The sequence below is a fragment of the Crassostrea angulata genome, chromosome 3, assembly GCF_025612915.1.
Source record: "Crassostrea angulata isolate pt1a10 chromosome 3, ASM2561291v2, whole genome shotgun sequence".
NCBI classification, from domain to species: Eukaryota; Metazoa; Mollusca; class Bivalvia; order Ostreida; family Ostreidae; genus Magallana; species Magallana angulata.
Window position 1 is genome coordinate 26,127,358 of NC_069113.1, and position 16,116 is coordinate 26,143,473.

A 16,116-nucleotide genomic window follows, 5' to 3' on the forward strand; every position below is an offset into this window, starting at 1 on the left:
TTTACGCTTCCCATATTAAAATATTTCTGATTTTTACGTATTATGAAGCCTTTATATACAGATATCAATTGACAGAAAAGATAAAATATTTACCATTTGATAAGAGGGAAAAACTGATTTTAGTGTTTTTTTCACACAAATCAATGAATAGAATGGGCACTTTTAGGTAGCCATTTTGGGTCACCTTTATTTTAGAAATAATGCATCATATATTGATTCTACCCATAAATTCAAATTTTACAATGCCAATTAGACTATCTTAAATAAAAAAGTAATGGAAAAATTACATATTTACAGAGTTTAATTAGTATAGGACTTTATTTTGTGGTGGAAGGTTTTTACCAAGCAAATGAACATTTTTCATAACTCAGTTGTTTTAGAGTACCGTCACTTTAGCTTCCTTATTTTCAGTCCAAACAAAATGTCCAGATAGTTTGTCCATTAGGATTTCTTCATTTTGATACGAAAAACATAATTTTACAATTTTTCAATATATTTATCGACACATATTTGCAAATTTAACTTATATTTCATAAAAGTCAAGGAAAAATGAATCCCAGTTTTTGCCTAAAATCGGCTTATTTCATGCCATATCTCAAATAGACCCATACTTTTTGTTTTTTTACTGAAATTTTAAGATTTTTCTGACAAGTTTATCATAATTTGAGAAAAAGTTTGAGACTGTTAAATAATTTCATTACATGTTGTATTGGTAATGGATTAAATAGTGTTTTATCAGTGCAAAAAGGTCAAAATATCAATTAGGTGAAGAAATTGTCACATTTTTCTTTATAATAATTTCAATTAAATTTATTTTAAATAGTATAAATTTGTATTTGGTGCCATTGTTCATTCCGATTATAAAATATAGAGGGAAGAGCGATTTATATGCAATCTGCACTTTCAGTGCAGAAAGGTCATATTAAATACACCGTAGTGCCAAATGAAGCATATAAAATTTTGTTTTGAATTTTGGTTAAGCTATGTGTGTAGATTTTACTTTAAAATACTTTAGGAAAAAACTTGAGCACAGGATCCAACGTCCTTAAAAAGCGTATAAAAATGTAATTTGATAGGCAAATCTTATTTTAAAAACAAATTCTGAAAGCCAAGTATCACATAATTAGTTCACATTAGTTAAAAAAATCCAACGTTAATGTTATTGTTTTAAAAATGCTAAAACAGACTGATTAATAAACATCAATTCTGAATTGCGAAAAATGTGATATTTTCCTACGCCAATATTCCGCGAAAAATATAGGCCTTGTTAGATTCTAAACATTAATTATTCTAAACATTAATTACTATTTCTATGCCAAGTTGTATGATAGTAAAAAAGAAAGAAAAATATACTATTTTAATTTCCTTTCATCTTGATTAAATGAACAATTAATCAAATTCACGTTTGACAAGTCGAAAACCAGAATAGACACCTTCTTTAAATACTATATTTGTAAAAGCCTTTGGAAGATGCTATGTATTGAATATGTTAACTGTAAGTATCTCTTTCAAATACAGGTTTATATTACTGACATGGACAAAATTATATCGGACAGAATTTGTAAATTACAAACAGATCCTCGATTCTGGACGTTTGATAATCAAAACCACGACATATACACAGCAGGAGAGTTTGTGCTCTATCGCCATAAAAAGAGAAACATAGAGGTCAGATTTCTCTCTCTCTCTCTCTCTCTCATTGTATAATTTATTAATTAGTAAAGAGAAATGTGTTAGAGCTGTAATTATAATAGGTGAAAGATACCTATTATAATTGTTCTTCAGTAAACAATAAGGCCTAAGTGAATCTGTTGCATCTTTCGTATAATGGGAACATAACAAAAACAAACATTTTTTTCTTTCGTAGGTACATGCTTTATTTACAGCTTGTGAAGGAGATAGTGGTGATCTCGGTGCTGCATGTACTTGTGGAGTAGCTATCCGAGTAGAAGATTCGCTTTATGTGTACCGTACTTGTGGTCTTGTGTCATACCGATCAGTTAGTCCTCTTATTCCTCATTCGGCAATTTACGAAATTTGTGATGACAAACACATGGTTATATCCACCGATGACCAACAATACACTATTGTAAGTACTAAGCCTTGTTTATAAGGACTTTTTACGTTACTGTCGAGTTTTCATATTTTTATTGAAATGGAACAGAATATATACTTGTAATAGGAGCAGATGTACAAGAAAAAAAACAACAGTTGCACAAGTTAACTTTAACAATTATACGTAAAACAATTAAAGAAAGTGCAGACGCTAACACAAACAAAGTAATGGCTTTCCAAAAAGATTGCATGCATGGCTAAAGAAAATTATTCAATAGGAAGCAAATATCAATATAGCTATCTTATATTTGAAAAAAATATTTTAAATTTTCACTGCTGATCGACTGTTTAAATAGGAATCGATCGAACGAATAAATACACACACTACCAGTAATTGTTAACGTACATTTAGTAAGACACGAAAATTATACCCTTCTGAAGATGAATAAAATCGCCCAATTGATGGAAATTCGGGACACGCCCTGCTTCGGCGTATAACCCCCCCCCCCCCCCTTCCAAAAAAAAAATAATGAAAACCTGAAGTATTGGAGGTATATAGGAATCACCTTGTCGGTCCATACCTTTCTTATACGGAAGCATAGAAATATGTTATTTCATAAAAAGATTGTTAAATCCTGAGAGTGTTTCATGATTCTGACTTAAGGTCATTTAGGCAACTTCAAGGTCCATAGAAAAAAGTGCAAAGTTCGTGTCCAGTTTATATCTTTCTTTTGGAGAAACATTGGAAGTTCATACTAAATACAGAGATTGCTTTTGACATGATGATGTATAATGATTAAGGTCATTTGGACAAGTTCAAAGGCACTGAAAGGAAAGTGCAAAATTCGTGACTGCTCTAAATCTTTGAAAATTCTTTCGGAGAAATAATGAAAATTCATAATTCATTTACAAAATTGCGTTTGACTTCAGAATGTGTCATGAACTTGACCAAGGGTCATTTTACGGAGATTGAAGTACATTTTCATAATTTAACATAATAAACAGTATAAACAATACTGTTAGAATAAACAATTGATGCATTAAGTCAAGCAAGATTATTTTTTCTGAATTTTGAAACAATATATTTTAAATTTTTTCCTTTACGCTGATTTTGACGTAGCAGCTTTACGTCATTTGCTGTTTTATTAGGTTAATATTCTTTTTCCCGCAGCGCTCTGGCGATAGTTTATTTTTATTATTAATTAAGTCGGGTAAAACTTACATATTTTCGATTTTTTTTAAAGCATATTTGGCAAAAATATAAAACTTTGACGCTTCACAGAACAACTCGTGCTTTATCCACTCGGAAGTTCTTCTACGCATGTCTGCATATATTATTAAAATGGTATATTATGAACCTCTATGTTAAATCATGGAAAAGGTAATCCCGATACCTACATTCAATTTGACATCATTTTAAGAGAAGGTCAAGAGCTTGTTTAATGCCGTTTTTGGAGAGACTGTAGACGGCATTCTATTTTATTGGTCAAAAATGGACAAAACACCGAAATTTGTTCCTTATTTCCTTCATATTTCATTGAAAATTACAGTTTAAAATATGATTTTTCATTGTGTTTACCAAAACTTTTAGCCCGGTACACCCTATCAACCAAAGCTATTGTTATGAAGCATCATTGGAAGAATTTATATCTTAAATTTTATAAACCTGTAGGCACTTTTCATTTACAAGATCTTGACCTTAAATCTGTACGTACGTTCGATTTATGAATTTATGATCAGCAGCGAAAATTAAAATCCATTCCTTATAAGAAATTCTTATTGATACATGCATGCTTCCATTGAATAATTTTGTTTAGTCAAGCGAGCTTTTTGGAAAGCTATTACATGTTTGATATACATTTAGATATTGGAACTGCGTTTTGGGATGTTTTTTTATAGAATTAATACCATGCTTATTTTGACGAATTAAAAGTAAATTTGCATGAAGAAATGTTTTATGCCTTTAAAAAATATTACATTTTTTTTTGTTTTACTTGTAAAATTAATGTAAAGTAGGCCATAGACTATCGTGTTAGGCGCGTTTTTATCGAGACTATAATTTATTATAGACTGTCGTGTTAGGCGCGTGTGTTTTACTTGTAAAATTAATGTAAAGTAGGCCATAGACTGTCGTGTTAGGCGCGTTTTTATCGAGACTATAATTTATTATAGACTGTCGTGTTAGGCGCGTTTTTATCGAGACTATAATTTATTCGGAAAATTTCGGAGTTTATCATTCTTTTTGAAACAATGTATCGGGATCGGTATACGGGACATACTAAAGACCTGAAACACTAAAGATCTGAATAACATGGAATTTTATATAAATGTTATGTTTGAATTTCTATGTTCTGCATCAAATAAAAAGACTTGTGCGTGTATTTATTATATTTCCATGTGAAATATGGTAGAGAATTATCATGAAATGACACCCATACCAATTATTTGCGCAAACATATGAAAGACCTGAAAAACTGAAATGACTTGAAAATTTTAGCTGACCTGATTTATTTTTATTTCTTTGGAGAACCTTATGCAATGAAATAACCATGATTATCTTCATAAAAAGAAGTGTAGATAAGATTTATGATTCCATTTAGGAGAAAAAATTACCCTGCTTATTTTTACCTTTAAAATTGTGAAGTTAAGATTAGATTTATTCATCAGCGTAAGAACCGGTAGCCCTTTTCACAAAAAAACTTCCGATTAATTTTTATCGTAAGTGAAAACTTTTAAAGTTTTTATTCATTTTCACAAAACATCTTATGAGATTCTTACGTGTAAAATTTGTCGTAACTTTACGATAGCACATACCCTCTCGTAAGCATTTCAAAACTGTAAATAATAATCTTATTATGTAAAATAGACAAGAAAAACAGCTAAATTTAATGTTTTAAGCCGCATTATACCATTATTTTGCATTATATAGTAGTTATTGTTGAAAAAATACACAAATAAATTCTCCAAATATTTTTACGGCAAATTTTTCTCGTAAGATTTTCCTACGTCACACTAAACACACATTGTGATTGTGACGTCATATTTGGATTTCTACTACACCACACTGATTTCACTCGATGTAAGTGGTATATAATTTTAGTTTAGCATCTTTTTTATGAGAATGTTGGTTAATTTATATGGTTCTCCTGTTTTATAAGAATTATTAAGTGAATTGAAATCGTTGCTAGGGAAAGGATAACTCGTAAGTAAATTCTTAAGTGAAACCTGTTACGAATGCGTTCGTGAAAAGCACTTAAGATTTCTCGTAAGATATTCTTAAGTTGAAATCTTACGCAAAACCTTAAGATTTTTTGTGAAAATGGCTACTGATGACTAATTGTAGGACTCCGGTCACGCCACAGTCCGATGAACTGTGCCAAAGTTCAATGGTGTGATACGCGAAGGTCCACTTGTTCTAAATGGACTTAAAAAAGCTCAAATATGCGTATGGCCCGTCTGTATGCGTAACTGTGAACTATAATAGGCATAGTATAGAATTAAATACATTCAAAGTGAATTAATATAAAGAATAACAACCTAGCTAGTGATGATAACTATTTTAATCAAACACCCCCTACCCCAAATTCTCTGAATATATATTAGAGTCATTTTTTACCTTCTGGCAACACACTTCGAAAATTTTTCCAAAGTGCGTTAAATTTGGGACCAAGTTTATGCTCTTTAAAAAAAAAAAATCAAAGTGCGTTATAAAGGTACATCAACATTTTTTTCTTATCGAGACACTTATCGCACTTTGAAATAATATGTATAAATTACTAAGTCTGGACTTAAAATTTCTAATTTGTTGATAGTATGATGATTTGGTAACTTGGTGACTTTTCCGTATCTTAGAAAGGGGATGAGGTTGGATTTAACTAAAGATACAGGTCAATTACCAGTACATCATTTCATTGGTTACAGGAAGAATGTCCCCTATTTCTAACATTTTCTTCCAAAACATGATATTCATCAACTTGGAGTAAACGTAAAAGAACAGAAAAAGAAAAAAAATGTTGTAAATTAAGTACAGTGATACATGTATTGAAAAAAACGAGCTGACCATGCACTAACTTCTCCAATGGTACAATGTATGTTAAAGAATCTGTAAGGGTTTTAACTTAAACCCTATTTTCAAATTCTAGTCAAATAAACACCTTTATCATAAAAGAAAAAGTTGCTTGCCAAACAATGAATTGTTATAAACTTTAAAATAAACATTTTTTTCTCGCACTGATGTTCTAAAAGGTCATATCGTTTTTGATAAACATTACTAATGTATACTTTTTTCGCATCATTTTTGTTTATAAGCACATACAGTTGAATCCAGTTGAAAGATGTTAAACAGGTGTACGTTGATCTCCATTATTTAAGAAACAAGGCATCATTTTTGGATGTCTATCGGGATATAAATACGGGTTGGTCACGTGATCAAATCCCATAAAGCCAAAAATAATACCTTATTTCTTATATTTACATTTGTTGCAAATTAAGACAATAACATTGCTCCATACTTTCTTTTTTGTGATGACCTAGAAAGCCGCTTCGATTAAGATGACGTAACAAAAAATAGTACAACAATGTTGCAAGTATTTGATCATCATGATAAATAAATATGACACTTCTTTTGACACGACAACACTTTTTTATTATAATAAAGTGAAACAGAAAAGAAAATTCACGCGTATAACTGAAAAAAAAACGATCGAAGCTTGGTGGAATATTACAACTTCAGTTGAAGTCGCCGAGCGGTTGGAAATTTGAAAACAAAGCGAATGAAAGTTGAGTTAGAGTCTACTTAGGCATTTTCAGGGGAAACTCTATCGCAGAATTACATAATGATTTTCCTTCGACATTATTGTAATAGAGGAAAGCAGTTTCAAATTCTTCTTAAACGGAAGAAAACGGACAGGGAAACACAAGGATTTAAATTGACCGTGAATAGACTAAACACGAAAGGTCTGTGATACTGCGTTTGCGGTTTTGATCGAGGCTTATTATACGAGTCAGAAATGAATTTGAACTTATTTTAACCCCTTTTACAAATTGCGATTGTAATTTTCAAGAACGCCTCGTTACGATATTGATTCATAAACATTATTCTGTTCACAGGCCTAAAGTTATCTATAATACGTGAATCATTTCTCCCGCAATTAATGTTACATTTAGTAAGAAATTGAATGAAGAACACTTTGTATAAAAAAAAAAACCAGATACGTTTTTTATTAAATTCATGCCTAAATTTTTGTTATCATTAAGATAATTAGTAGGTGTCACGGTGTGTTTCAGCATAAGTTTAGTTTGATTACATAGAAAAAGTAGTGACCTAGATTATTCATGCGCTACTTTGACCTCTTGACCCATAATGATGTTATGCAGGAATAACAGCGGATTGCGCAAACAGTGTTATATAAGGGTGTAAATATTAATATATATAAATCATTTTCGTTTCTGGCATAGACAAATGTATCAGATAAGAAATAAATTTGCTGCATACATAAGAAAGGACAATTGATTGCTGAGTGAAGCAGTTTATGTTATATTTGAATGATTAAAATCTCCCGAGTTGTTCTTTATGTATTAATTGTCAAATTACATCAGCTTCCTAGTAAAGAAAAAAATTCTAATCGAGAAAAAGTTTATGAAGTTAGCTGAGAATGCATTTGGGTTCTTTTTTTAATATCTCCTATTGAGCTTTAAAAAAATTTAAAACAATTATATAAAAGTATAAGTTATTTCGACCAAATCCTGAACAATTTTTTTTAAAGTGCAAAGTGAGTTGACATGGTCCCTAAATTAACGCACTCTGAATTTTTTTCAAAGTGCATAATTTTTCAAAGTGCGTTGTAACACACCTCGCCTTAAACGGCCAAACACTGCTTCGGGGTTGGGTTGTTTTTATCCCTAGTTTTCTTCACTTTGTCAAAACGTATCCATCGATTATCTGGACATCCTGCTGCTTCCAACTTGGTTTTTTTGAATTACTTAGACTTCGTTACCTAAGACGTGTCATGACGTGACGACAGAGAGGTCTTTATTTTGTCACCATCGAACCGTGGCTTACTATTGATAACATACCATGGGACTTGGGCACAGATCATCGGACTTTAGCATGACCATCGAAATTTTTGATGACCATTGGACTTTGGAGTCTTTCACTAATAAGAAAACCATGATAAGTCCAGAAATTTGAATTTGTATAAGTGTTTACAAATTCGCAGCTGAAACCTTAAACATTCAGTCGTGTTTATGAAAGTTGTTTAGAAATTTAAACGCAGGATGATTCTCTGCCATTCAGTCACCTTTTCGGTTATTATTCAGTTAACTGAATGACACAGGTTCATATTGTGAAAACTTGTTAATTTTGAACAATACCTGTATACATGTACTAGTAGATGATTTGGGTTTGTATTATGTTCAAAGGGCTAATGCACCCACTGCTCTATTCTACATGCAAGTTTTTTAATGTAATTCTTTATTTCTTAAAATGAGGTAAATTACATGTATAAGCTAGTACTTACATACGTGATATTATGATACATTAACAGATTTCCCTGCCTTCTGGAACAAGAGTTAAATACAAAGTACGTGACACCTGGATTCAACATCTTCATATAATACCTTCGGTTTTTGATATTGACAATGTGGAAGGAATATGTGGCAATCCAAATAGGAATGCTTCCGACGACTTTGTAGCTCCCGATGGGAGAACACCTAAAAGTGACAAAAGGGCTGACATTGATGACATCATCAACACGTGGAAGTAAGAGATTTTAGATTCACATTCTTTGCAACGCAGATTTTTTTGAAAGCTGTGTGTGTGGGTGGATTGGTGTAAGTGGATGTGTGTGTGTGATGTACACAGTTTTGTCCATATCTTAGTCAGTCATTTTCGTTTCAAACATTTTTGTTCGGTTCAGAAAAGCCATTGGTTTGCTGTCTTTCATTTCACGCTTTCGTAAACTGTTTTCTTGTTTTACACTCTATTCCAGACCCTATTTATAAACGTTAATGACGAACCTTTAGTTATCTTCATGTATTGACTCGTAATATTATGTTTGATTCTATTTAATGGATTTTTTACGTTTCTTAGTAATTATCGTAGAATTAATACTAGTATATAACATTAAAGAAGATGGGTGGGTAAAGTCTCTTTCACAATTGACGCACGAGCAGAAGCGACAAAATATTTGTGCGAGCAAATATTTTGATTTACATTGTAAACTGTTACATAAATAATCGCATTTATAATCGCATTCAAAAATGTATTCGAACGAAATGCGCACGATCTAAAGCGACCATTGTGCGATGCAAACGCATAAAATCGATACATCTTTAGTCGATATGCAACTGTTGTACAATAAAAGCGAGTGTTGTAAGCGAACTTATGTTCTTATTCGTCCACACAAACGAACAAAAATAATTTATAAAACTAGAGATGAGCTCGTTGCAAGCAACGATTAGGTCTTCCATCGTAGCTGCGTCATACTTGTGACGTAATACAAAATTGATACCAGACCAAAGTACAATATCAGATGTATCAACACTGAGTACAAGAGGCAAATGCTTTCGATATGCGTAAGAGTTTGTTTCATGACGATTTAAAAGAGACAAATGCTTTCGATATGCGAAAGAGTTTGTTTTATGACGATTTCATTGTGAAATACAATTGCCTTCGAGCTATATACATGCAACTTTATTGATATTCTATCGATATTTTGTGTTATTAAAATCCTTATAATGCATAAAGCCTTATTAGGATAATACAATCATGTATGTTTAGTCTTAGATTGGATGAAAATATTGGATGTTAAAAACATTGATATTTTGCAATGGAATAGTTAATATTTCTGTATAAAGCTACAGATTAAAAAAATTCTGTTATCAAATCTTCAATTTTAATTTCCTTTTACTATAGCAAAACGAAACTGTTAAAATAATAAATACTCGATGCTGTATGATAAAGATAAAACTCTAGATGGATTTTTCTTTGCGAAGGCTGAAGCAATTCGAATTTATTTATTTTTTTATTATTTTTTTTTTTAAACTTGTTATAAATTGTTGTCCCTATCGATATGAAACAATCTGACCTTATACTAACAGAACCTTAGTAACTATAAAAATTTACTGCCGTATTGCTTTGCTGGTATAATAAACTCTATGAAAAGTTCTTGAAATGATCTTTGAAAGAAAATTCTCATCTTTTTTTAGACGTTTACCTCAAATGATTTTGACTCACAAATAACGTTGTAGGTTTTTTAATTATCTTATTTTGAAAAAGCGTTTTCTGGGATATATATATATATATATATATATATATATATATATATATATATATATATATATATATATATATATATATATATATATAATTTTTAAATAAATATTTAATATGGGTGATTAATATAGCTTCGTTTGATATAACATATGTAAGCTTTTAAAGGGGAAGGAAACTAAAAATATGTTGTAAAATAAATCAATTAATTATCATCTACTATAATTGTTAATCGTATTTATTTTCATTAAAAACCCCGGAACAATGAATAAATCAAGAAAATCGATCGCTTATTTTAATTTCCCGCCGCCATGGGGGCTGCCATTGAACTTTAATCTATGACGTCACACCATCTATTCCGGTTTGTCTTATCAACAAATCCTCAGTATTAGTTAATCATGATATTCGCTCTAAATGACAAGTTCTGGAAAATTTGAAAAAATATTGATTTGAGACCGTTCTTTTACCTTTGCAAACTACAAACTAACGTCAATTGGAGCATGTTCGTTGAAATCTAAAATCGGAGGTTAGTGTCGAAGAAATCTCCGCGTAAATGTGGAAATTGTCAACAGATGCCAAGTATCATAGAAAATGTCTGCCGTCGTTATTTCGACATGGTAATTCCGACTTTAAAGAATGAATTTTAAACATCCCGATTACAATTATAACATTTATTCAGTTAGCGAAGAACTTGACTTGGAATAAAAAATTTAATCGAGGTCGTTTTCAACTTTGAATGATAGCAGATTAACAGCTGTAATTTACTAATGAAAATGCATATATTTATGCATACATATTCTTTAGATTGACGTGTGAACAAAAACATTATCAAGTTTGTTTAGTCGATTATTTGAGTAACAGAAAGGTATAAACCAGCGTTAATTATATTCAGAGCACTGTGTACATTCATTTGTATATGTAAACCAAACCGGAATAGATGGTGTGACCTCAAAATAATTAATTTTTTTGGGTTTTTAATACAAAAGAGTTCTACATCATGTCAGCCTCCAGTAAATACGATTTCTCCAACTTCAAACGTTCATTAAAGCTTAATTAGGGTCTTCCATTGGAAACGGAAGACCCTATTGTTTTTGTTAGGTTTCTTTTTCTGTATTTTTCACTATTATTTTTCTTTTTTTTCTTAACATTTATCTCAAATATGCTACAATGGATTTTTATGAAAATTTAACGAATAATACAAAATATCAAGGTCTTTTATCATGTACATTTTTGTTGATGACGTCACTTCCGGTCGGCCGTTATATTCGTTTTTCTTTTTGTAAAAAGTAATTTTGTCCTCCCTTTTTCGCAAAAACGATTAAAGATAGAAAATTGAAAGTTTCAGGAATGATAGATTTTTGAATTTCTGGGGCCAATCAGGTAAAACTACGATCGTCCGTCACTTCCAGTCCGCCCAAACAGCATTTTTGGAAAATTGTGTTTTAAAAATATTTTAAATCAAATAATCTACAATTTTTTCCCCATTAGAATATGTTTTAAACTTATCAAATTTTAATATGAGCAGGTCGTCCGTCACTTCCGGTCGTCACCGGAAGTGATTCTAATTTTTCGATTTTTCGCAGTGTAGGTTGAAAAATTAGTTTAAAAGGAAGTAAATATGATAGTAAATCGTTCCAAATGTCAACAGTTTAATTGAATCCTATCAATTCAAAATCAAACGAAAGACCCACTTGTTGCTCGCAACAAGATGCTTTCAGGTAATTCAGGCATTCTCAAGAAATTAAGCGTCAAAGTTCTGAAGCGGGAGTCTGAGAAGCTCAGTCGATAGAGTCGTGGACATGGCCCAGGTGACCCGGGTTCAAGCCCCGATTGCCGCAAATGTTTTTTTTTACTATTTTTCGCTTAGATCTACGATTTTATCTTTGAAGTGTAAATTTAATCTAATTTATTCAAAAATCGGACGGAAGACCCACTCGTTGCTCGCAACGAGATCGTGTCTAGTTACGTATTTTATTTTTAAAACAGCATGACCACATGTGATAATTTACACGACTTTTTAAAATAAATAAATTATGTTTTTGACTTTCCTCCCCTCTTAATTGTGTGAATTTTTCTATGACAATCTAAGACAACTTGTGGCTTAATGAGCCTGCATATGTATCATTAAACGTAAGAAAGTTTGTGATGTGAATTTGAAAACTTTTTGTTCATCAATTATTTTGAATTGTGAAATTATTTATTTAGTGTTTCAGATAATGAAATTTATTGGTAACTTTTTTAAAATGCACCTAATCTTTAAAAACTGTTCAACTATTGGGCAACCGTATAATTTTTTTTTGTTAAATGTGCAAACCTACTTTATATTTACATTTATGACCCTTTGGAAGAGATACTGGTTGGTTTTAGGATGTAGGGGAAACGTCTTTAATTAACATTGTTTTTCTGTATTAAATTGCCGATAAGGATATTTGAACTGAATTGAACTAGCTCTATCTCTCTCTCTATCTCTCTCTCTCCTTTTCTCTCTCTCTCTTTCTCTCTCTCTCTCTCCCTCTCTCTCTCTCTCTCTCTCTCTCTCTCTCTCTCTCTCTCTCTCTCTCTCTGACACCTCTATGTACATATGTACAGACGTAGGTATATGTATTGTATTCGGGTGATCGTTAAGGTTTTTTCTTATCTTTATTAGTAAAATGAAGATCTAGGCATTATACTGATTTGCAATAAAAAATAAATCATATTGCACATAACATTTAATACCTTTTTTAGGGTTGATCTTTCAACAGCAAGCAGCCTTTTTTCCGCTAATCCAGTACTTGAAAATACAGCTCACGATAGGCAAAAATATTGTTCTTGTGCAACAGAAGCATCTGATGGCAATATTTTGCAAGATCATTTAGCAGTTTGTAACATCACTAAAACTATCGTTGAATGCTCCCAACATCAGACCACAGCATCTTTTCTCACTACATGTGATCGTGTAGGAAATACCGGAAGAAGAAGGCGAGCTTTATCTGAGGATGGATTAAGTGAGAAAAGCAAACGTGTTCGCAGAAGCACAAAAGATTCAGATGACGTCATTGATTTTGTTCCGCTGTTATTGGACCCTTTGTATAATTCAACATATATTCCAAAGGTAATAACCAATGAAAGACTAACAGTACCCGCAACGTAATTTTTTACAAGATTAACGATAGGATAGGATTTACGCACGATAGAACAGCATAGACGCACGGTAGCATAGGATTAACGCACTATAGAACAGTATACACGCACGATAGGATAGGATTTATACACGATAGGAAAGGATATAAGATGTTCATGATAAACGTATAATTGCTTTAAATGATTTTCACGAATAAACTGATAATGGCAGAATTTGAGAAAGAACACGTACGAAAAAAAATTCCAGTGGAATTTCTGTTAAGTAACAATTGCCGAATTGTTATTCATCGTTGCATCATTTATAGAATGTATAAAAATGACCAGTTAAATTTTTTAACTTAAATTATAAGCTTAAATAATCAATAAATTTTCTGTATTGTTAACATTGTTTTCAATACCAAACACCCAAGCCGATCGCCGCAAACATTTCAGCCCGAGATCAAATCACACGGAAAATAGCGGGTTCAATTATAAAAATCCAACTCTTGTTTAAAGTAAATGTAAAATCTATATACATTTCTTTCTGTATAAGAAAATGATTCATTAAAAACTAATTATATTACATGCAGATTAAATAAATATTTAAGGAGATACACATTCCGTGTACGATTTGTTAACGGTGTTTTCATTACAACACACTCTAGCCGATTGCCGAGAACCCGAAATCAAATATCACACGGAAAATAATAGGTTCAATTAAAATACAACTCTGGTTTTAATTGAATATAAATTATATCATACATACTTTTGATTCTGTAAAATCTGATGCATAAAAAACTAATTATATTGCATACAAGTAAATGTTTACGCAGGTATACACTCCGCGTACGATTTAATGTATTCAATAATATTCAATATACAGGTAAATATGTTACCCTGTTCCTAAAAACTTCGATATTTTACATTATTTTTTAGTTCCAATGCTTACATATATGATTAACATGAAATATTGGTTAATTTTGATCTTAAAAATTAAGAATTTAGTATCATGATAGAATGCTAGATAGGACTTTACAATTCTTGCTCGATAAATTTTCCTATAGGGCGCACTGAACGACTTACAACTTTGAAATAAATTTACTTGCTTATGAAAAGGCACGAAACGATAAACACGATAGGATGAACGAAAAAACTGTAATAAATTGAACGGTAAACCTGATAGGATTGACGCACGATAGAACAGTATACACGATTAACGCACCACGATAGAAGAGTATAAACGCACGGTACGATAGGATTGATACACGATACGATAGGGTAGGATTGTAAAAAAATTACGTTGCGGGTATTGTTTTTGTTTTTAGTCGTGGTGGTTCAATTTGTGAACTTTGTATACGAAACGCGTTTCTATACAACACATCTCCAATCATCGGAGAGTTTTCATCGATGTCTAATGAGATTTATGAAAATTGGCAAAATATGAACTCAAATTTTATGGTTAATAATTCGATTAAACTAACATTGCATTTTTATGACAGTATATTAAAGATAAAAAGTTTAAAGCTATTAATATTTTTAAACAGTTTTCCATCATGAACGATGTCGTTTTATCAACAAGTGTACCCAAAATATAAAAAAAAAACTTTATCTAAAATTAGAAACCATATACTACTTTGTTTATCCACATTGCATGAAGGTGCAATTTAAAATGAAGTATTTGTAATTTCTATCAATTCACCAAAAATATCATACTCTTTACACCATTTTCCGTGTGTTCTTTTCAATATTCTCTCTCTAAATTTATTGCATAGATGTGTAAGAAATATTATTTTATTATATCATCCAAGGCTTCAAACACTTTCCAACGTTGTATGTGTGTTTTTTAAATAAAAAAGATTACTTGAACACAACAGTCGGCAAAACAATAGTTTACCTTTTAATTTACTATAAAAACCTTTTAAATTGTTTTGATTATGTATATTTTTTTTCAAAATTTAAATCAGGTAGAAACATGTAGAAAAACTTCTCATTGTGAAGAAATTCACATATCAAAATAGATATAAAAAATGGAAAAAAAAATTAAAAAAAAAAAAAGATATTACAATCAAATAATTTCAAATTAATTTCTTTTCCGTTTTCATATTTTATTCTTTACAGTGGGTTCCTGTTTAAAATAATATCTTTATTTTAAGTTTTGTATCGATTTGTGAACGTTTATTGTCTAAAGTTTAGCGTTTATGCCCGAAAAATTATTTTTGTTTACCACAAGTATGAGCTTAACGGGCTTTTGTAAAAACAAAACATTGCAATCCACGAAAATGATTGTAAGTGCTCTAACGTTTTCCCTCAAATTATCTTTTGATATCTTACCGTGTTTTTTTTTTTTTGTGCAAACGTGTTCCTAGCGGCGGTTTGGTCGAAATATAATTTTAGATCTTACCTATGACAAGAATATCGATGATAATTGATGTTTGTTGATGACGTTACTTCTTGTATTGAAATATAGCAGATTCCTTTCATGTAAATATAGATAATATTTTAGACAACTCCGTCTAAACGATAACATACATTATTTTTCAGGGATGGTATAAAATGATTAAAGTTAAGGACGTTGTTTACTCAGGGTTTGAGTTCTTAAATTCGGATTGTTATAAAGTTCAATGCCATGAGTAAAATTTGTTCTAAACACTAAAAGTATTTATGAAATGGATTATCATGGATAAACC

At 31.0% G+C, this 16,116-nt stretch overlaps 1 protein-coding gene and 1 pseudogene across 1 annotated transcript in view; one reads left to right on the forward strand and one right to left on the reverse strand.

The window, feature by feature from the left end:
- The window catches only part of LOC128175125 (proline-rich protein PRCC-like), a 134,599-nt gene that overhangs the window by 46,881 nt on the left and 71,602 nt on the right, over positions 1-16,116 (reverse strand). The window lies entirely within an intron of this gene.
- The window catches only part of LOC128175124 (von Willebrand factor D and EGF domain-containing protein-like), a 75,443-nt pseudogene that overhangs the window by 34,484 nt on the left and 24,843 nt on the right, over positions 1-16,116 (forward strand).